The 22,622-nt window shown below is 37.7% G+C and overlaps 1 protein-coding gene across 13 annotated transcripts in view; it reads left to right on the top strand.

Moving 5' to 3' along the window:
• PLCB4 (phospholipase C beta 4) overlaps positions 1 to 22,622 on the top strand; it is a 389,153-nt gene that overhangs the window by 79,328 nt on the left and 287,203 nt on the right. Inside the window, exon 1 of one of the 13 annotated variants that reach the window (XM_079129407.1) lies at positions 17,417 to 17,463. The exons of the other annotated variants lie outside the window; for them this stretch is intronic. The gene's annotated coding sequence lies outside the window, so the exon portion shown is untranslated. Of the gene's footprint in view, positions 1 to 17,416; positions 17,464 to 22,622 lie in introns of those variants that run through there. 13 annotated transcript variants of the gene reach the window in all.

Raw genomic sequence — 22,622 nt, 5'->3', positions numbered from 1 at the left:
ACAGCCCTTGTTTTCAGATACAGGGGTCAAAAGAAAGTTCACATTAAATTAAATCCCAGAGAACAAGGCTGCACACATACACAGCCAAAAGTTCATCCATGTGACATTTCCTCAGGCTACTGCATGGTGTCACTGGAAGGATGTTTTAATCAATGACAGAGCTGTTTGCCCAGCTCTGCCTAAAAGTGCCCGAGGTATATTGGGTATTGAGTCTGAGGTCAAAAGGCAGAAGATGAAACATCACATGAAGACTTGGTCGGTTTTAAAACATGTCAGCTGTGTTTGCACTCATTTCTGTCCCCTTTAAAGAGAAAAACCCATGTGGTCACTGAAACAGTGAACTTTGTGTCCAAGGTGAAAGTTGATGAGAACAAAAGTATTTGTCCTGTGAGTTGTGTGATCAGAAGCAGGAAATCTGGACCACTGGGTGCTAAGGACAGTCCTTCTTTGCATATCCCCTGCTCCAGAGAAGGCACTTCCATCACATGTAGCACAATTCCTGGAGCAAACCCTGAACCCTCAACAAAGGATTTACAATGTTTATGTCCCCAAAATAAAACAGCCATCTTCAGCAATTTTATTTTGCTTCATTCTGATCTGAAAAGAAAAATACTAATACGCCCTACTTTATTTTTTATGGTTGTCTTTGATATTTTTGACAAGTGCCCATATTTTAAAAAAATGTGAGTCTCTGTCTATTCTAAATTTATGTGATCAATTTTATCCAGCTGATAAAATTGTCAAAGTTCTTTTTTTTTTCTTCTTTTCCCTGCTGCCTTGTGTTTAGCATTATCCTTTTTTTTTTTTTTAATTAATTTTAGTTTAGGCAGGGGAGAAGGTAAGGAGAAAATGTACAGCAAAAATAAATCATTTTGTATTCAATCCTGTTTGTTCATTTCTGCTAACACCTATCCATTTATTCTTCTGTCTGTGTACACTCATCTAGCACTTACTAATCATCTGTGAGCCACCTAAAATGGGATAAGCATGGATCTCTCCTATTAGTGTCTGAATCAAATGATAGACATTTATAGTGGGAAAATTTTCATCCCAGGTAAATTCTATCATAGGAGGGTCTTGTATCCTGTTCCTGGGGGTTTCAGGGAAAGTTTCTAGAAAGATGTACAGTTTCAACCAAAACACGAAGGATGAATGGTTAGTTGGATGAACCCTGTGTGTGTTTGGACTTCTAATGTGACTAAGAATGAGGAGTTTTCAGAAGGAAACTCCATGTTCAGCAGTTTACATTTTCTATGAGTGTTGTATTTCTGAAGTTCTTGCAAATTCAGAACACCTGCAATTCAAGAACAATTTTTGTCAAAAGATGGTGGGTATTTATTTACCAGCTAAAAGGGTGCCACCTTGTGGCCACTCTGCAAACGGTTTAGAGTTGTACTATAGTTCTTGAAGAATTTTAGTATGTTGGGGGCATTTCATTAATTTAATGTGAGAACAAACTAATGATTTTATATGATATTATTTCAAAACTTCATAATTGAGGTTCACGTAAAATATGACCAAAGTGGAGAGTTTCATAGTCGTAGCTCACAGCCCTTTTGATGGAATTAAAAGTAGTAGTTCAAGATGCATAATGTGCACACATAGAAGTAGGGTAGACAGAAGATGAAATGGATAAGGACAGTGGCCATATCATCAGAGGCTCAATAACCATGTTCAAAGACAAAGTCAGGCAGAATAAAATTGTAAACGGTGGATTTGAGCAGATAAAGGCAGAAACTGTGGTTTTCAGTCATCCTTCATTTCTAGTTAGACTTTGGCTGTAAACAAACAATAGAAGTTTTGTGATATCAGAATGTCTTAAGGTATTTTGTTTGTTTATAAAAGATTCATTGACTTTATCATAGAAGACAAAATACATGGCCTAACTAGCAAGAAGTTTGGATAGAGCTTCATCCCAGACTTGGGATGTAAGACTAGTGGGGGGATTTGGTTAGGGAGTAAAATTTGGGAGTCATCTATGGTAAAATGTGAGGTAGGAAACATGGCTTAGATGAAAAGTGATTGCTTTATTGTAGGATTATCTAGAACCTTAGAAGCAGCAATGCGTGTTAAGATTGCAGGATGTCCCAAACCTTTTTGCTATTAAGGAATCTTTGTTAGTATCTGTTACCTGTTGCCACAATAATGCTGCAAAACAAGCAACCACGAACTTCAGTGGAATACAATAATAAAAATATATTTAGCTTAGAAGTTAGAGAGGTTCAGCTGATTTTCATCTGGGCTTGACCGATTTCACCTGATCTCTGTATCTGTTTGTTGTTTGGGCAGGCAGCTCTGCTGATCTTGGGTGGGTTTACCTGCATGTCTAGGAGTTCAGTTGACTCTTGGTTGATCTAGGATGGCTTTAGCTAGGAAAATGAGGTGACTCATCTCTCCTATATGTGTCCCTCGTCCTCAAGCAAGCTGGAACCTACCATGTTCTCTTGGGTGTGGCAGAGGAGGAGGAATGGGTGCAAACTCAGTTATGTAAGCACTTTAAAAGCCTTTGCTCGCATATGTATGCTAATAGCCTGTGGACCAAAGGCAGCTGTGGCTAATTAGAGTAGGGCATTTCAGGATTACATGGCACAAAGTATGAATATGGGGAAGGAGAAAAATTGAGCTCTTTCTGCAGTCAGAGTACCCTAGAACCCAGTGTAGGAATTGCTGGGTGTGATCACTGTCAACTGAACAAGGAAGGAGGTCAGACTTTTCTCTATGCCATGACTAGAGACTGAACTTTTACTTCTGGTAAGCAGCCTCATAATTAGGTGTCTGCGCCATGTCAAGGAAAATGTTCTGCAACAGGCTTGTGTTATCTTCCTGTGGAATCATTCCATTTTGGCTTGAAAAGATTGTGGACATTATGGAATTCTAGTCACATCATGTCAGAAATGAGAACAGAGGGGCCCAGAGAAGATCATTCACTGGCTTAATTCCAAACAACTTACTAGAAGCAGAGCAGGATCTCAAACCCAGATCCTCTCTCAAGCCATTTGGGCCTCACAGAAACTTTGTTGAGGGTGGAAAAGACTAGAATAAATTTGCAATCTTTACATATGAACAACTCCCATCCCTCTGGGAGGGACCGTCATATATGTCATTTTTAAAACAGGAAGACTGGAGAGTAGTCATGTCTCACAGGATGCCTTTGGGAGGACAAAGGGCAAGGATAGTTCATCCCTGAGTGGTGGCTGAGCACTGTAGCTGGGGATCTTTGGTAATATGTTTTTGTTTTCAGAGATTTTTCTCCCCTCCAACCCTTCCTCCTCCAAAGAATTTCTGCTGAATCAGAGAATTCAACAGAGGACTTCTGAGAAGAGAGGAAAGAATTTGTGTTGTATCTTCTGTCTTGTCAAACAGCAGATAAAATTGTCAAGGCAAATCAAGTCTTCTAGAATAGCAGGTACATTAACACCTAATTTAGCTGTCAATGGTGGGGAACAATTTGTGTTAAATAAGTAAAATTTTCATAATGAAATTCTATCCATTTAAGCACTATCAAATAAACTAGCTATTTTTATGACGGAAATACTTCTAGAGCATCACATTTATTTTCCTGATTGACTAAACAGAATAACTGAAACTTCTCAGCCTCGCCTTCTTAGATATCAGTTTTTAAACTGTGTAGTAATATAGTACCATGCCTTGTAAAGAATCATGTAGGTGTGAGGCATCTTTCCTGTTATTTGCTTAAGGCTCCTGGCTACATGCCATTAACTTTTTTTTTTAGACATATCTGCTTTTTAAAAATTCTTCCATATCATTCTCAGAGTTTTTCTCTGTACTTCTTCATTGTCAGTTTTCAACTCTATTTTGGGGCTGCTATAATACAGATTTGTTGTCAGATACATTCTATGGCTGGGTCCAGTGGCACAGTGCTGTAATTCCAGTGACTCTGAAGACTGAGGCAGGAGGATCTCAAGTTGGAGGGCAGCCTCAACAACTTAGGGAGACCCTGTCTCAAAATAAAGGGCTAGGAATGTAGCTTGAGATAAAACTCCTGGGTTCAAATAAAAAAAAAAAAAAAAAAAAAGATTCTCTGCTCCTTTCCTGTTCTGCATATGACAAGGAACTCTATTTCCCAGGTTCCTTGGTCCTCTGACCTCCAGGTAGGTTTGGTCAATGAACCACTGGTGGAAGAATGTAGGTAAAGACCACAGTGCCTTTCTCTAGCTATTTGCCTTCCTTGATGACTACAGAAATATCTGTGTCCCTTCCATGGCTTCTGCCCTCATCTCCACGGCAGTCAGTCCCATTGTCCCAGTCTCTCAGTTGACCCCAGCCTCTGGGCTCCATTAACTCCACATTCCTCCATCAGTCCTCTGGTAGGCAAGATAGCACCGTCTCTACAGCTGCCAGCCTTGGTCTGCCTCCCTATTCCCTCTGTGGTGTTTGAGTCATTTTGTCACCCCTGTAACCAGTCCCTTAGTTTGGAAGACTAGAGTTGTTTCCATTTTCTAGTTGACAGAGATGACAGTTTATTGAGGTTGCCTTTTCTGGTAACTCACTCTTTCACTTCTGATTTGCTTCTTGCCATCTCTTGTGAGGACACCATCCAGGCTACCTAGCTTATTTTTTTTGGTCATAAAGATAGAAATGCCACCAAGCAGCAGAGCAGAATGGTTTAGAGTTCAGGCTCTGTCAGAATATTGGGTTCAAGTCCTAGCCACATTACTCAATGGTTGTGTGACTCTGACTGGGAGCAAGTTTCTTTTTTTTCCAATTTTTTTGATTGTTGCATTATACTTTTACCTAATGATGGGATTTGTTACATATTTGTACATGTGCACAATATGACAATATAATTTGACCAATATGATTTCCAGTATTTCCCTTTTCCCTTCCTTTCCTCCCTCCCGCTAGTCCCTTTCCTTTATTCTTCTGATTCCCTTTCAATTTTCATGAGATCCTACCCCTACCCCCTGCAAGTTTCTTAACCTCCCTGAGTCTTTATTTTTTTAAATTTTGAGACATGGTCTTGCTTAATTGCCCAGGCTGGCTTTGAACTCCTGCATCAGCCTCCCAAGTAACTGATATTCCAGGCATGCCCCATGATGCCTGATTTAAGATGTATTTTTATTGCCTAAATAATGAAAGTAACGTACCTAGGCTGTCTCAATTTGGGTTTCCTGGAAAACCAACTCCAAATTGGACGTTAGTATGCAGAGGTTTATTCTGGAGTAACCTCGAGATCAACACCTGTGGAATGGGAATGTCATATTTGGAACTGGACAGAAGAAGAAGCTGAGCTGAGATACAGAGAATCCTTAACTGCCCCGGGAGCTCTGAAGTAGTTTGGGCCCTTATGCACTCATGCTGACTTTGGGAGGCACTTAACTTTGCGGGGAAGCAGCTTGCTCAGGCTGAGGGCAGTTTCCTGGGGAGGGCTGACAGCTGCATGCACCCTGCCTGCTTTGCTGCAAAGAACAGGGGAATCCTTTCTTCAGTCCTGAAGTGGAGTCTGAGCATCACATCATGTTGGCCACAACACATCTCCAGGTGTGTAGCATGAAAGATAAATAGTCCATCTGTGAGAAATGTGTCACTACCAAGTGCCTTGGTAAATGCTCAACAGCTTTAGTTATTATTCACGAATGAATTAAATATACAAATTCCAGTAAATGGACTTCATGATGTCTAGTTTAGTTATTTTGAGAGTTTTACTGACTTCCTCTCCATAACCCTGTCCCAAAGAGATGAGAAAAAGCAGAGAAAATGACATGTGGATAAATGGGATTCTATGACTTCTCCACGTAGACTGTGAAGCGCATTTGTATTTTTATCTTGCTATTAAAGTACTGTCTTACCCATAGGTTCTTAGATCTTTATTCCCTCAGGTATTCCAGGTACTTAGCATCAAATCTGACACAAATTAGTCCAGCTCACTTTTTTTTTTTTTTTTTTGAAATCTTATTATGTAATCACAGTGCTAAACATGCGGTGTCTCATCATTTCTCAGGATGAACCTGATGGTTCTCAGATTCCCTTTTTATGATAAGGCCAGAGGTCATTCAGGTAAAAGCCTTGCCCCAGATCACCCAGAGAAGGAGTGACAGAGAAGTTCTCCCACCCACCGGGTCTGCCAGTTTCACTCTGAGCCTCTGCTTTTTACTACACATTCGAACGATGCAAACGGCAGTAGGGGAAACCTTCTCCTCTGAAAATAACTCTAGCAAAGTGTAGGTGTTGTTTTGGTAGAAACAGTTCAGCTGTTGCCATAAAAATCTTCCCCCAAATGGCTTTGTGAGAGCAAAGCTGTGCAGGCTTCGCTTGTGTTTATGGTGGAGCCTTATGGCTCAGCCACAACACAAATGATTTGTTTCCCTGGCCTTGTTGGCAAAGTGATTTAATTTCTGAATTTCCTTGAAGAAAGGAGTCTAAACACACAAATGTCTTTACAATTTTATATTTAAAGGGGAGCTGCAAGACGAAGTCAAAATGGGAAGCCCACGTTATGTTTTCGTTCAGTGGGTAATAACAGGGAAGGAGGAGGGGTGCAGGGGTAAAATTCACTGGGTAATTTTCTCTTCCTAAAGTTTGGCTTTCTGCTCTTCAGCAGGAGTATTATAATCAGCCAAAGGTTAATGTTTGAGTAAGTAGGTGTTCAGCTATTTCTTTATATCTAAATAAAAGTACTATCTCGTTTTCTATAGGAAAAAAGAATTTTTCCAAATTGATACTGACTGGGAAGCCCAGGGAGCTACAAGATCAAGGATTAATTCCTCAGTGTGTCCTCTGAGAATTCCTATTTCTTTGATATTAGAGCTAGTTTTGGCTGTGCATAATAGAAAAATGTAAAACAATAAGTGATTTAAACAAGATGGGAGTTCATGGTAAAGAAATTCAGAGTGAGGCACTCCATGATTTCACAGTGTGATCAAGAGTCCATCTCTCTGTCCCAGCATCCCAATCATGTGGCTTCCATTTTCTATCAGTCATTCGGGCCAGTTGAATTTAGACCTCATGTCCAGAGTTCAGATGTGCAGTAGGAAGGAAATGGAAGGAAGATGCTAACTTGAGGCAGCTTGTTCGATTTTTGCATTCTTCCTGGAAGTCCCAGGTAATACTTCCAGTTTTAATTTATTGACTACTATGTGATCACATGGCCATACCTCACTTCAAGAGAGCTTGGGACGTGTAGTAGTAGTTAACCATACTACTTCAATAAAATCACTTACTGTTGATGAAGTGGGGAGTGGATATTGAATGATAACTGACAATTTCTGCTACATTAGGGATTTTAATACTTATGCTGTAATACTTCATGAAAAGGTGAATTTTGTTGCTTTGTGTTACCCTAATGGTCCATCAGTAGGCTTCACCGAGCTTCACTCTGTCCTCCTTCACTGGAGGAAATAGCATTCTGAGAATCACACTCAGTTCACGTCATTAAACTGATAACGATGTGCTTTGCAGTGTGCCAGATCTCTTAGCAGAGTCTAGGAGCCAGAGCAGCATTTCCCACATTTATGTTAACCCCTTTTCTTCCCCTCCTTATGTTAAGCCTATTAGCACTTCAAAGAAGTAGCATGTTAGCCTCTTAGTTTGGGGTGCTCATCCATATTGACTAAGAGTGAAATTGTCTATATTGGTAATCTATTGTTGTACAAAGACCATAAGCTTTCATTATTGCTCAAGACTCCATGAGTTGGCTAGGTGGTTCTATTGGTCTTGGCTGTGTTACTCTGACCACGTATGTGGTCAACTGTGAGTTGGGAGGTGGCTCTCCTGATTTTGGCTGGGTGTACTCATTTGCTTGCGGGTAGCCTGGGTATTGGTTGGTTTAGAATGATATTATTTGGGGACCTGGAGTCTTTCTTCATGTAATTTTTCATCCTCCAGCAAGCTAGCCTGGGCTTCTCCTGGTGATTGTGTGGTGTGAGAGAACGAGAAGAAATGCTTGAGGCCTCCTGATGCCAATTAATTAACACAGCCTAACTTCTATTGGGAATTCTAGTTGGGGATAGAGACTCATAAGACTAAGAAATGCAACACTAAGTCATGAATAAGAAGAGAGTGTTTTGATCCAATCAGTATCAAACATCATAAATGGAGACTCTGTTCATTATTCCATTTCCCTTGTCTTAGTCTGTTAAATTGTTTGGTTCACACATATTGTACGATATTGGAATAAATTCATCAACACTTTTAACGATTGTAGTAGTCATTAGGAAAGACCTCTTTCTGCATGCTTTCAGTGCTTATTCAGTCATCTTCCATAGATACTTTTATTCCTAATTTCCAGTTGTGTTTTAGGCAGTGCAGAGGGCAGAAATAATTCTGTATCTTGATTGATAAGTTCCTTAATGTTGGGCATATGACAATCCTTGGAAAGATGCAGTGTACCCATCCAGAAAATAGGCACATAGCCTTACTTATCTCAATGTATTCAAGAGTCACATAAAGGTCATGTATGGCCTTTACTCAGAATATTGAACTTTGGCGTGGCATTAATCATGTGCTAAGTACCATCCTCTACAACTCTGTGAGCTAGTTGTTACTACAGTACCATTCTTAGATGATAGAACTGAGACACAAAGAACTTAAGTGATGCACATATGTCACACAGATCTAAGGTTTGCACTCAGGCAGTCTTGTACTACAGTCCTGTCTCACACCCATGCCAAAGAACCATCTCTGCAGGGGTAAGTCCATGCCCTTTAAACCATGAGAAAAGTAAAGTCTAGTTTTGATAGAATTGAGATGGGTGGGAAAAATGGCTTAGATTTTAGAAATGAACTTGAGACTCTTTGTATGTAGCCTGCTGTGGTAATTTACAGAGCTGTTTCTTGCAGGTATGTTTGACATTCAAAAGCAATCAGATCGTATTATCTGTTCTTTGAGGGATTACTGGCCTTTGGGCATCCTGAAGGTTACATTTGCAATCAGCATTAATTTCATTGTTAACCATTTTCCTTCGTGTTAGTTTCAGAGTTTTTTCTTTTTCTTTACTTTCTCTTTTTCACTTCTCTTCCCCACCCCTCTTTTTTTTTTTTTTTTTTTTTTTTTTGTGTCAGTGTTAGGTTTAGTGGAGTTGCTAATTAATTAATGTAACTAGATGGATCATGTTGATTGTTCAGAACTCACATTTGCCCATGGAGGGTAGACGTGCAACTTGGCTGAACCTCACGGGTCACTGGTACGGGTCACCACACCATGCTGCTCTTATTGTCTTTCCTATTTTGGTCAAAAAAATGCCCATTAAATGGAATGAAATGAAGAAGGCATACATTAATATGGAATGACTTCTCAGTGCATTTTGATTCCTTCAAGATGGTCAAATTAGGCTACATGAACAATTGGAGGGGATTAGAGATGTGCTTTTATCCAGTTGAGATGGTTTGATGTAATCAGGTCAGAGCAAAGGGTCCAACTTTCCTATGGAAAGATTCTTTGTTTTTCTGTGCCACGTCTGTAACCCACCAAACATCGCCTTGCAGTTTGCTACTATGAGTGGCTCCTGTAATTTGGGAATCACTTGTCTAAAATATGAAGAAGTTGTGCTATCTTCAGAATTACCTTAGGGAAAGTGAAGCAGAGGGACGTTGAAATGAATTCAGGACTGTATTCTTCTGCCAATCCAAGTAAAGACATTGTCTGAATTATTAACCTTAAAGTCACTGACTACTCCATCTGGTCTCTTGAAGCCTTTTTAGTTTGTTTTGTGGGGGGCAACTGAGGGTAATTTTTATACACGTGTTTACCTAAGAAGGTATGGTTACCATTGAATTTTAAACGAGACTACTTAGAATATAGCCCTAAATCCATCCTCACTTGATCCTTGACACATGCTTACTGGTGAAATATTTGAGTACCTTAATGCTTTCAAACACAAGTCAGAGATCATTGGAATATTGTCCTCTCTTTGTTACCAAGATGACATGATATTTATGATTAACATAGGATAATTTTATATTGATTATGGTACAGAAAGTAGGTGCCTTTTCATCCCCGAGCTTAAGGCAAATGAGGAGATTTATGATGTTTTCATGTGATAAGGGATCTTCTTAATTCCCAGACCTTGGTAGGAGCAATTTGTGGATGTAATTAAGACTCATCAATGTGAACAATAAATTAATCTGCATCAGAAGGTTCTGATGATTATCTGATCACATAATTTTCTGGTACTCTGATTATGTTTTTCTGATGCCTTTAACATTATATGACTTCAATTCTTGTGATTCACATGAATTGATATTCAGATGATTCTATTAGCAATGCTCTGAACATGAAGAGCCCAGAAATTGAGAGCGCGGTTTCACTAAAGTTTTCTCGGACTCAAAATGTTGAATGAAAGTGACTTCATTTTGCTCACTATCCCTGTTTCTATTTTTAAGGATTTTAGTTAAATATTCAACATTAGTATTACATATTGTAGCTGCAGATGGGTAGCCAGACATTAAGTGTGGCTTTCCATGGCTGGAAAATTATCACAGCTGTCTTCTGTTCAGTGTGCTGGAGAACTTCAGAAAGCTTCCGGCAGACTTTAGGCCTGCTGAACTGCTCAGAGTTAAGAAGAAAAGGTGGGCATGTTGGGGGAAGAAAAGTGTCTTTATATGTTAAAGCTGCTATAGGCTCTGTCTTCAAGGAGTTGCTGCTTCACTTTAGCCTGGAGTCATGGTGAGCCGGATCCACCACTGTCTACTTGCATAATAGAGACCACTGTTTGCAGTTTTCATTTGGCAGTGCCATGTGCATTTCATTTGATTAGTAGGGAACTGTGGCCAGGGTAGATCTCTAACAAAGCTGGCACAGATGCAACCTGTAGTTGTTCTACTCTGCCCTGGGTTAGGTTTTGGAAAACATATCTAGTAGGGAGTGTGTCTGGTTTGGAAATAAGGTTAGAAAGGGTCAGGATGGTTATATCATCAAAAGCATAAACCATGTCTGTTTTCTCATTAATGTACACCTGGTACGTGGCACAGCACTAGTACCTGGTGGTAGGTAGTCAGTAAATGCATGTTGAAAAAATTGGGCAACTGATATTTTTGGCATTTTATACACACCCATACACATTGTATATATGTGTGTGCATTTAAATGTAAAACACACACACATACATATTTTTTAGGAGCCACAACAAACTTGTGTGTGCGCATCTGCTCATGTGCACGTGACACTTATGTGTCTTTAAAGATTGAATCCATTTCAGTTCTTGAAACTAAGAAAGATCACAGAGAGTTATCTTGGTGTTCATGGTTAGTTTCCTATAATAACAATTTGCCTGGTTGAAAAAGATAGTTACAGACTCTTTTAGAAAGAGACAAAGATGGGCTTGACTTCTGCTCCTTTCCCTTTTGTATCTGGGTAAAAAGAGAGAGGTTGCAAGGGTTTTAGAAAAGAGAGAAGTCATGTGAAAAAACAGTTTTCTTCCAGATTTTAGGTCTGGAGGATTAGAACATACTAGGAAATAAGGTTCTTTCTCTTGGGAAATCACTCATGCTGAAAGCTTGAAATAGCATGAAAAGGACTTTTAGGTCTTCAGATAGTTTGTTAGAGAGGAGCAGGGCCTTTGAATTGAGTGACAGCACAAAGCAAGCTAGGGTTACATTAGTAAGGAGTTACAACAGTGACATCCAAGTCAGAAAATCAGCTGACATCTCCTCAGAACCCACTCTGTGTCAGACCGTGGTAGATATAAATATTGTTTTTTTTTTTTTTTTGAGTTATCTTAAATTTTTAGATAGATATGTTATACCTGACTTACAAATAAGGAAACTGAAATTTATAAGGTGTGTAATTAAATCAAAGCCACGTAAACAGCTAGCATATCGTGAGGCTTGGGTTTGGACCCAGGTCTATTTGATTTTGAAAACCCAGGTTCTTCCCATAGGTTAAGCAGTTCCTTACCTTTCTTATGATTGTATTCTATAGTGAACAGTTATCCTGAACAGTTCATACTTTCACCATTTTTAAAGAAAGTGTTATGTTTTACAGGGGAGGTCCTAGTATGTTTGGGTGTGCATTACTGTGAGAAGATCCAGGGGTTCTTGGGCCAGCAGCATCAGTGTCACTTGAGAGTTTTTTAAAAATGCAGAATCTCAGGCCCCACAGCAAGGCTGAATCATGGTCTGCATTTTTAATTATGTCCCCAAGTTATGTGTAGGAAGGTTAAAGATTAGAAGCTTTGATCTAAATTACTGTGATTGCAAGATACCACCAGTGAAATTGTTGAGTGATTGGCATACAGTGCAAAAACAGTAATACTAGATACTGACAATAAGTATTATTCTACTTTATTGAGTACTTACTGGATGCCAAATCATGCAGTAGTTTTTTAACAGATTTTTAAAAATATTTTCAATAACACTGTGAAGTGGGTATTTTTGTTCTTGTTTTAGAGGTAGGAAAACTGAACTGTGAAGTTTAAGTAATTTGTCCTGAACCAGATAGCTCTGATGCCAACCCAGGTGTCTCTAATTCCAGTCTGAAGCTCTTCACTACCATGTTGTTATGTTGTTGGCTTATGTTTAAGCAGGGAGCTGTTGGTTACCAGTATGTACTGATGGGAAAGTGTGAATTGTGCACAAAGCATTGCCAGTCTGCAAATCGTATTCGGTGATATAAAGTTTATTGACTAAGAGACAAAAATGAAGTTGTAAAGTTTACTGATTCCAAATGAAGAGACAAAAATGAAGTTACACCTTGTGAATAATACCCGACGTTGTAGAAATTGAACTTTGTGTAATTTGTTTTCTTAGAATACAATAACATATTTAGATAAAAGAACTTAGGATTTTTGTTGTTCTGTGACTTTGGTTCTAACCTTATAACTGCCCTTTCCCCTTTTTACTGATAATTATTAATAAAATACAATTCAATAATAATGATAATATGGATAGGATGCCTTAATGCTGATAACCAATAATGCCATAAAAGATGGTCAAGGTAGCTTGCATGAAGTTAGAAGGATCTTTGATGGGCATGTTAATTCATGACATTTAACTTTATTTCTTCTGTATGTTCTTTGTTTTATCATATACATATATATGATTCATGAGGTGCACGGTCTAGGCAGATTGAGTTGGCAGTGTTTATTAGACTGTCATTACCATGCTTGAAAATAATGTTCTCTACTAATTTATCCTTTGTTCCCTGGAACAATGAGCTGACTTTACACTGAGTGTAATAATTTGTCAGCTTTATAATTGATCTTTTGTGAGGGTTCACGGATCGTGGACACTATTAAATAATTGTTTTGGTCTTTAACCCATAGACATTTGGGAGCTTGGGAGGCAAAAGTTTTGATGATTTTTGTGTGCTTTTAGGATTTGGGGAAGAGGAAGGAGAAGAGCAGGAGGCAGAGATAGGACTGTACTTTAAAAAGTTTTCTTGTTTACCATTTTACAGTAAATGAATATTCTGATAGTCTCTTAGATCCCCTGGAAATGAGTCAAAAAATAGAATGGATATACTTTTTAATGATACTGTAGAATATATTAAAGATACTATAGAATATATTAAAGGGAATTGGAAATGATGTGTAGTTTGGAAACACAGCCTCATTTAAGTTCACTGGTCCTGTAGGATCTAACTACAGCAAAGCCAGTGTATATTGTGGAGATGCAGTATATGAAGCCATCTGTACCAACCAACTTTTTAATAAGATTTTTCTTGTTTTGAGTGAAAAATTTTATATCCTAACTTTACACATGGCTCTGAAAAAAAATTTTTTTTTCCTTCAAATCCACAACCTTTTCATCCAGTGATTCGCTGGTAAATGGTGGATAATTGGAGGTGAGGGGCGGGTTAGAAGAGTTGGAGGAGGAGAAACCTGGTTTGTATGGTTTTCCAATTTCTGTAGTGTAAATGGCCCCACTATAGCCAGTTTTAAGCTACCAGTTTGACTTCACTGAGCCTAAGATGGGAGAGATGCACACAATTGTCTTTTGTTGAGCCTGCAAGCTGGCTCAGCACCCTGCCGATTTTAGTACTAAGAAATTGGAAGTTGAGTGGGTGCTGGAGGAAGACAGTGGAGAGAAAGAAAAACTAAAGAATGAAGAAGTACTGAGCAGCAGAACTAACAGGGAGGAGGGAATTTTTGTTAAAGGAATTTGAGGAAAAGTACCTACCTATTCCCTGAAACAGCTGAGATGAAAACAATTAAATAAAAACTAAAAATGGGACAAAAAAGTCACTAATTTAAGAACTGATTAGTCTCTGAAGAATATCTGCCCAATGTGGTGATATCTGGAGCAAATCTGGAGAAAATCAGAAAAGGTTTGTCTTCAGGCCCTAGCAGGTGGAAGTTTTATGGGCTAAGGCCAAGGTAGAGAGACCTTATTTGAAACGGAGTATCTGTTGACTCCAAGATATAAAGAAATTGAAAGTAGCGCATTTGTATTTCCATTTTCTTTAATCTCTTGGCTATGCTACTTATTTTTCATATTAGCAAGATTTATAACATTTTCCTTATATTCTGTATACCATAAACATTAGGTTTCCAGTTCATATTTAAATAAATCATGTTGCCAAAACCAGAACAAAAGAACGTATCAAACCAGGAAGCATCACAAAATGAAATAATAGAATTAAGAAGAACCACCTGGTTATTTAAAACCAGACTGTAAGTGAGGTAAACCCATTTATTAGAAAGGAATTCTATATTGAATGAGTCATCTTAAACAAAGCAATTATGGGCAAACGTAATCCAAAACTCAGCAGAGGTTGTAATTAATATGAAAGCTAGAGAAAGTTTTCACTTTAAATTGTATTCCTTCTGTGGTCTGAACTTTTTCAATAAACTTGTGTTACTTTCACAGTGAATTTTTAAGACATCCCAGGCTATATCTGTTTGTTCTAATGAGACACAGCTGCATCTTCATAGTAAATGTGACTGTTTTACTCCCATCTTTTTTGCCACATGGGAGTCCTCAGTAACTAGTGATTGAACAGACATCCACTCAGAATATTATATTAATTATGATATATATAACATAATATTTTATAATTTTATAATTATAATATTATTATGATGTGTATCTGACATCTGCCCCAAACTTTGTAGTGTGTATTTTTCTTTTCTCATGTACCCTTTAAGGGAAGTGATTTTACTGCTACTTTACAGATGAAGAACTAAGGTTCTGGGAAATTAAACTGTGGTCCAATATCACACCATCCTGTGTTTTCTGAATTATTTTTAAAGTAAAATATTATTCTCAATATATGTTAGTTGTCTCTTTAATAGAATGCTATTTATGAATCTATTTACCCATTAGACTCTATATTGATGAATTAAGGACATAATTTATAAGTAGATTCAATGTTTTCTTATGTGAAGCATTAGAAGAGGATCATTTAGGAAGATCTTGATTTTTTTTTATTATTGTTTTAATTTTTTTTTTTTAAATTGGTGTCTTGATGGAACCCAGGACTTTGATGTGCTAAAGCACATGCTCTACCACTGGCCCCTTTTGAAAGATTTCAGTCTTTAAGAGAAAATGATTGGGAAAAACAACTTGGGTGGACTGGTTTGTTTTTGAGTAGTTGGATAAATGAATAGGAGTGTAGAGTTGACTTAATAATCTTGGCAGAGCATCTGTGAACTAGTCTCTTTTTGTGGTTCTATTCTGCAAATGTACTTCTTTATATCAGTGAGAACAATAGACTGTCCGGGGATTGCTGAGGATTTATGAGGACTGCAGGACTGCAGGATTGAATATAATTGGAAGTGTTTGAGGTGGAAGTCAGATTTTAAATATGATTTGCTGGAGATACTACAGTTTCTTTAAATTATCAGGTCTACCCGTGCAAAAGTGCTTGAAATGTACAATTATGGACACAAATGGTATTGTGTTTGCATGGTGTTTCTAATGCTTTTTTCTGGCCTAGCCCCATTATTTTAGCTTAGATGCCAACTCTATAGGATACATTGGCTCAGTGTTCACTTCTGAGATTTGACATTCAGCTTTTGAGAACAAATGGGGGACCAGAGTACAGCCATATGCCCACTATAATAACTGCAGAGGTTCAAATCAGAATGTCCAGCTTCTGGAGAGTGAGCACTGTGCTGTCCCTCATATTTTCTGCACAATGTAAGGAAGTTAGTATTGAATACCTATACAGTTTTCTTCTTTTCCATGTATTTCCATTTGAAAAAAAGTTGACTTTATAATATTGAGGAATCTTGTAATTGGTCATAATATTATTTCAGAGATGTTAGTGGAAGTTTGGATAGTTGGGGAGCCTACTATTTTAGTGACTTTACTAAGTGCTTTAAAAACTCATAACAATGTGAAGTTGATGCATTGAAAGTTAGCAAAATGCGAGGAGTGTGATGGCACATGCTTGTAATCCCAGAGATTTGGGAAGCTAAGGCAGGAGGATTGCAATTTCAAGACCAGCCTGGACAACTTAGTGGGCTCTTCTCCCAAAATAAAATAAAAAACTCAGAGAAGTAGTATAGGATAGTGTAGAATGCTGTTTACATTAGTGTAGATTGTTTGTCTTGAAATTTGACCCAGGAACCTTATTTTGTAGAACATTTTACATTCTCTGGCACATATTGGAAAATATTTTAATGCTAGAACTCATAGATGGGTATATCTGGGACTTTTATGTAAGCATGTATGTGTGTGTGTGTATGTGTGTGAATGTGTTAATTTGATGTAGAATTAAAATTCTCTGAAGTATGTTTATAGCACAGAAGTCTTGACATTTTACAATCCAGGCAGGGGAGATAATCTCCAGATCTCCCTCTAAACTTTAGTTCTTATTTTTCTTTATATCAGTGCTACCAGTAATTTAGAAGTCTAAAACATTGTGTCTTTTCTTGAACTCTGAAGGTATTCTAAAAGAGAAAAATAGACAAAAGGTTAGCAACCAGATTGAAGAGGCTGAAGCAAATTATCAAAAGTTTATAACCAAGTTATCGCATTTCCTGAATTATAGATAATCCATTGTGCTTTCCTTCAGGTTTAGATCTTAAATTTTTTGTCGCCTTTGGTATCGACAAACCCAAGATGTTTTAAGGAAGAGTTCATTTATATCTGTCAAATTTTGTTCTTCTTATGCTAAATACCCAATCACGGATCAAGTGGCACTTACTGTGTTTGGGCCCTCTTACTCCCTCCCAGGCAGTGTTACTCAGCAATATGCCTGTAAAAAGCATTTGCTATATTTGTTGTTCTGCTTGGAATAGTTGAAAGAATCTCTCTCGGCCACTCTGTCTGGATATTTTGTTGTGGCTGTAGGCTCTGTTTGCCTAGCTTCTCACTTCGTATCTGTGGGGTGGGTCTTTGTGGGAGAGAATCAGTGTTGCTCCGGCTGCCTGAGGGAGCTTGTTTAGCCTGACTCTCTTGCCCCCTCCTCCCCTTCTGGAAGGAGTGAGCTTATCCAAGAACTGTGCTTGTCCCTGAAGTTCTCCATCTGTCTCAGCCATGCTCTCAGAATCCTGCTTCTGACTGGGAGAATAAATCCTGCTTCTGACTGGGAGAATAAATCCTACTCCCTCCTGTTCAGGTAAGAAAGCTGACTGAAAATAGCATTGTGAGTACAAGTTGAGATTTACCTAGGGGTGCAGTTTTGATAAGTTTATGGGTTTTTATAACTTGCAGAAGAGCTATCACAGTTTTGTTTTTGTGGTGTCTGAAGGTAATAAGCAGGTCTAGGTATAGACAATCGGAGAAAATACTTTGCTTTCAATTACTTGGACCATCTAAACTTTGATGGAAAGTGTTTTGTTTATTGATTGTTGATTCCCACCCCCCTTGGATTTTCTAATAAGAAAGGAACCCACTACAACTGCTAAAGGAGCATGTTAGATACTATCATTTTCTGGTAATACTGGTATTAATTTGACACAGATTTATTTTAATGACTCTTATTTCAAAATTTTCCCAAGCCAAACTGTAACTCAAATTGATTTTTCAGTAAGGTATTTATATAGATATGATTTGCTTCACTGATAGGATTTTTTTGTCCATTATTTAGCACTTTTTGTATTTTAAAAAATTAGGTATGGAGGCAGGGTGCATATGGGAAATCTTTGTACCTTATGCTTAATTTTGCTGTGAGTATTTTGCTCTTAAACATAAGGTCATTAAAAAAATCAAACCATTTCTTCATAATGCAGTCACTATTTTTATAATGCAATAAAGCATAGATGATGTTATACATTTTTTTCTTGTTATGTATGCATTATTACAAAAAACTGATCTTTTTTCATAATTACTAATGAAAATATGAGACAAGTTTCAATATTTTATTTTGATTGCCCTTCTCTTTTGGGTTCAAATCTATTAGGATAGGCAAAATGATTATTTTTAAATTTCTTTTCTAAATAGAACATGAGAATAAAAATATACCTCGTATTTTTTTTTGTGTGTGTTGGAAATGTATTTATTCATTGTCTTGGACAGTTAATTGTCATTATATAAAATTTGTTCCCAAAATAGGAGAGTAGAAATTAGTAACTTAGAAAGTTGGTTTATATGTTTGGTAATCATGTTTCTAAAAACAATTTTTCATGTAAATTGTACATATTCAAGAACAAAAGTGAGGCTGGAGTTAGAAACTTGCAGTTAATACAGAATTAGTGCCTTCAAATATTGTTAGAAAAAGATCTTATATTTGCATACTTGGTTTTTTCAGCTAGGGATGTCTTAGTATCCATAAAAACATATGTCATTATGAAAGAAAAGTGAACACCTTTAGTTTTGTTTGAATCATAACTAGCCACAGCTATTTGAGCATAAAACAGTCTTTATTGTAATGACTGATGTAAATAAAACATGATCACTAAGATAAACATATTTTAGACAGATTTATACATGAATAAAATGCAACATTATGTGGCTATTTTTAAGAGTGAGTAAAGAACTTTCACAGCTGTCTTTTATAGATGAAATGGGGACAGGGGCCTGAGAATGTCTTTGTAATTACCTGTTGGAGATAACATTTTATATTCTTTTATATTAAAATGAAATCACATACAAAGTAATCCATTCTTCATAGTTACAGGGAATATTTTCAGACGTGTTGCAACATAAGAAACCTTTCAGAAGTTTGAAAACAGGATCAAATATGTTTTATTTTTATAGACTTCTCCAGGGGCTTCAGGCTAAGGTCTCTGATACAGGTGGAGACTGGGACTGGGCAATCAGTTGTCAGGGAAGGTCTTTACAGGAGACAAAGGTGAACGGACTTATTGTTGCTTACCTGTTTACTTACTTTACCTGTTCTATCTGTCAGAAGGCAAAGCTGCTGTAGAGAAAACTTGGTATTGGGGTTCAGTCTACAGACTGGCAGATTTTGTGACTGCTTCTCAGACTTAAATGTGCACAGAGTCTTTTCATAATTTTGTTACCTATGTAACTAACAGGTGTGAGGAAGGCCTGAGATGTTGTGTTTCTAACAGGCTTTCAGATGCTGCCAAAGCTGCTGGTTCTGCGACCAACTTTGACAATGGGGGAACTATTCCATGAAATACCAAATAATGGCTCAGACTGTTGTTTTTAAATTAATGGACTTTGTCTAGTCCATACAAGGAAATCAGTTTTTGCACCAATGACTGAGATTGTGATTGATGTGAGTTGACTGACATCAACACTGATCCCTTTGTGTGTGATATTCCTGATGAGACGGGACCTCCTGCTTTTTCTGGAAAGAATGCCACCTCTGATGAGCTTACGTAGCCCTCTACACCAGGACTTGTTATTGTTGGCACCCTGCTTCTGGCTCCTCAGCACAAACCTCCTTTTGCCATCCTGATGGCCTCCGAGGGCTCATCCACTTCCTTCATCTCCCTTCATATCCTACCCATCAGGAACCTTTTATGGGTATCGGGTTTGATTTGTGTTCTGCACCTGAGTCTTTATGACATCTTCTGCCCAACCTGTCTTGCAGGTGCCCCACTTCAACTCCCTGTAATTTTAAATATAGAAACTTGACCTGTAGGGAGCTACTTCTATCTTCCCACTTAACACACCATTTTCCAATGTAATCAAACAGTTTTGATGAAAACTGTTTTTATAAAAACTCTCCAAGTCTCAGCTTGTTAGGTTTGGGCCTTGAGTTTTCAACTTAAATATTCTGCCAAGCTCCTCAATGCTGTGAACTACTGACGGGAAGGCAGTGGACAGTGGGGTCGTAGTCTGACACTTCAGATTCTTCAGTTTTTTTTTTTTTTCCTCATATTTTCTTCCCAAGCATTGTGTATGAAAATTTCAAACATGGAGTAATTTGAGAGAGTTTGAGAGTGAACAATGGCATATTCACCACCTAAATTCCACCATTAACACTTAAATTTCCTTTATGACCTACCTGACCTTCTTTTTCTCATCTCTCACCATTTTATTTTTGATGCACTTAAAAATAAACTACAGCTGGGTTAGTGGCATGCCTGTAATACCAACTCTGTTGGAGGGTTAGGCAGGAATCTGCAAGTTCAAAGCTATCCTGGGCAACCTAGCAGGACCTTCTCTCAAAATAAAGTAGTGAAAAGGGCTGGGGGTGTAACTCAGTGGTAGAGTGTCTCTGGGTTTAATCCCTAGTACCACAAAATAAATAAGTAAATAAATAAAAAGATAAATAAGTAAAAAATAAAGAAGAAACTGCTGGCATTAGATTACATTCAGCATGCTTTTTATTAACTAGAGTTCAGTCTTTGTTGACAGCTTTTAGTATGAACTTTACATATGGCAAAATGCACACATTTTTATTTGTACATAAGTGGAACTTCTCAAATGGATGTAGTGATGTAAATCAGTCCCCAGAAAGATGTAGAACATTACTTGAGAAAGTGCCCTCCTGCCCTTTCCCAAACCTTAGGTACTTTTCTGAATATCTGCAAAGAAGGATTTATTGATCACTGTAAGTGATTCGTGGTCAGTGTATTTCTTTAGAATTGATGCTTTAGGTGAAGAAAAAAAAGGGGTGGTTGGAATTGATTTGCTCATGCTTGTGTGCATGCATGGAAATCACACTCACTACAATTAATACTACATATATGTGTTACTAAAAAGTTAATTTTCATGCTAAAAAATTGATCCTGTGATTGATTTCATTCAAGCAAGTTGCTTTCATACTTAGGAATACATGTATGCATAATAGTCTAACGAATTAATATTTAGTTTGGACTAATTCATAGTGTTTTTAGCTCTGACAAACTTAAAGTATTAACAACAGTTGCTTAGAATATCTGGTTTTCACTTGGGTACATGTAGTTGCCAGTGACTTTATCCACTCTTTTTTTGTTGTTCTAATTAGTTGTACATGACAGTAGAATGCATTTATACATTTTGATAGGTCATACATAAATGAGGTGTAATCTCTAATTTTTCTAATTATACAAACTATAGGATCACATCAATCATGCAGTAGCATTGTAAAAATGTTTGGTAAGATAATATAAATAGAGATGCAGGGACCTGGAAGAAACCATGTTCTTTTAGGTTCTTTTGGCCAACGTACTTGGTTTTTCTGGATACATAGTAAAAGTATTTAGGCAGCTGTCCTTTTCCTGTGAAGCATAGGAGGATGTATCATCTCATACTTTAGCCTGAAACATAAGTGGGTTCATACTGCTTTTGAAAAACAGAGACCTTTTCCTTGGGGGAGGTTTTAGAGAATGAATTGATCACATGACATCATTTTTATGTATATGTGAATGGGTTCTGCATAAATAATATGCACCAATTTAGAAAAAAAATCAGAAAACTCTTGTTTCTGTGGCAACCCCCCCACTTCTCCCAGCCAGTACTAAAGATTGAACCCAGGGGTGCTTTACCATTGAGCTACAGTCTAGCTACTTTTTTTTCTTTCTAATTTTTTTTCCCCAGGACAGCTTCTCTGTAAGTTGCCCAGGTGTCCTCTAACTTGTGATCCTCCTGCCTCAGCTTCTGGAGTTGCTGTGTTTGCAGGTGTGCATCCTCCATGCTAGGCTTCCTGTGGCAGTCTTAATTGATGGGATTCCACGTTTGTGGGCAGTGGTTTCTGTCAGCTTCCCATCAAGTACTTCATAGATAATTTAATGCACCCTGAGGTGGAAGCACGGAACTGTGGAAAACCTCAACTATCCAGACAGCAACATGCTGTAAGTGCCTGTTTCTTAGATGAAACTTTTCTAAAAATGCCCCCACAGTTTCTTTGATTCCAAAGAAACAGTTTTTGTATATCTAGCAAGAAACTTAGAAAGGGCAGAAAGGGTAAGGTCAAAATAAATGTTATGCTACCACAAATAGTTGTCCAGGGGCCATAAAGTGCTCAAATTAAGTTCTGTGAAAGTGACATAAAACTCTTCATTTCTTGGTTTGCTTCTTTTTGTGAGTCACTTTAACACACTTTAATGGAATAAGAGTCTCAACTGAAAACCCACCCAGCTCCTTCAACTGTTACTTACACATAGACATATTCTCATTTCTTACTGCATACTGATCTATAAGCATTCGGTTTATTCAGCCATATTTAGTGAGAAAACTCACGATAGAGACAGAGAAATTACATGGTAGATGTTCAGTCATTGACGATCTTCCTTGGGAATACTACCTAGAAATGTATAGTGATTTTCAAAGGTACAATTTTTCCTAGAAAGTTTGATTTTCACTTAGAAAGAAATACAAGGGGATATATCACCAGTTTATAAAAGCAGTGTGTGGTCCTTAGAGCCAAAAGGAACAAAT

The sequence above is a fragment of the Sciurus vulgaris genome (genome assembly GCF_902686455.1).
Source record: "Sciurus vulgaris genome assembly, chromosome: 2".
Taxonomy (NCBI): Eukaryota; Metazoa; Chordata; class Mammalia; order Rodentia; family Sciuridae; genus Sciurus; species Sciurus vulgaris.
Note: the sequence above shows the minus strand (reverse complement) of the source record. Positions and strands in the feature narration are given on the sequence as shown.